Below are 874 nucleotides of genomic sequence, written 5' to 3' on the forward strand. Positions count from 1 at the left end.
GAGAAAAAAAAAAAGGTCAGCCAAATAGCTCAGTATATTAAAGCCCCAGCAAGCAGGGGCAGGGCCAGAGGTTCGAATCCCGGGCCTGCCTTTCTAGCCCTCCCCTGGGGGTACACTGAAACAGCAATTGAGATTGGGCATGGTGGCATGTGCCTGTAATCCTAGCTCTTGGGAGGCTGTAAACAGGAGAATCACTCCAAGTCTGATCTAGACTGAACACACTGTAGACTTTTCCCTAAAATACAGAAAAAATAAATAAAAATAAAAAATAAAAGGGCTGGGGATATAGCTTAGTACAAAGGCCCTGAGTTCAAATCCCTATATCAAAAAAGAAAGAAAGAAAACTAGGCAGGGTTTCTGTAGACATTTCTCCACAAAGGATGTACAGATGGTCAGTAAACACAAGAAAAGATGTTCAACATCACTAATTATTAGGAAAATACAAATCAAAGCCATAATGTGGTACTGTTCAGACCTGTTAGGATGGCTGCCATCACAAAACAAAAAATAGAAAGAAAAAGGAAAAAAAAATAAAACAAAAGCAGAAAATAGGCTGAGGATCAGGCTCAGTGGTAGACACCACTTGCTAAGCATGTGAGAGGCTCTAGGTTGCATCACCAGCACTGCAGAGAATTAAGTAATAACAAGTGTTGTCACGGATGTAAAGAACTTGGAACTCTTGTGCACTGCTGGTGGGAGTAAAAATGGTACAGCCGTTATGGAAAACAGTATGGCAGTTCCTCAAAAAAACTAAAAATAAATTACCATATGGTCCAGCAATTCCACTTCTGGGTGTATACCCAAAAGAATGAAAGCAGGATCTTAAAGAGATATTTGTATACCCAGTGTTCATAGCAGCATTATTCAAAATAGC

This window comes from Octodon degus, unplaced genomic scaffold, assembly GCF_000260255.1.
Source record: "Octodon degus isolate 3935 unplaced genomic scaffold, OctDeg1.0 scaffold00002, whole genome shotgun sequence".
NCBI lineage: Eukaryota > Metazoa > Chordata > Mammalia > Rodentia > Octodontidae > Octodon > Octodon degus.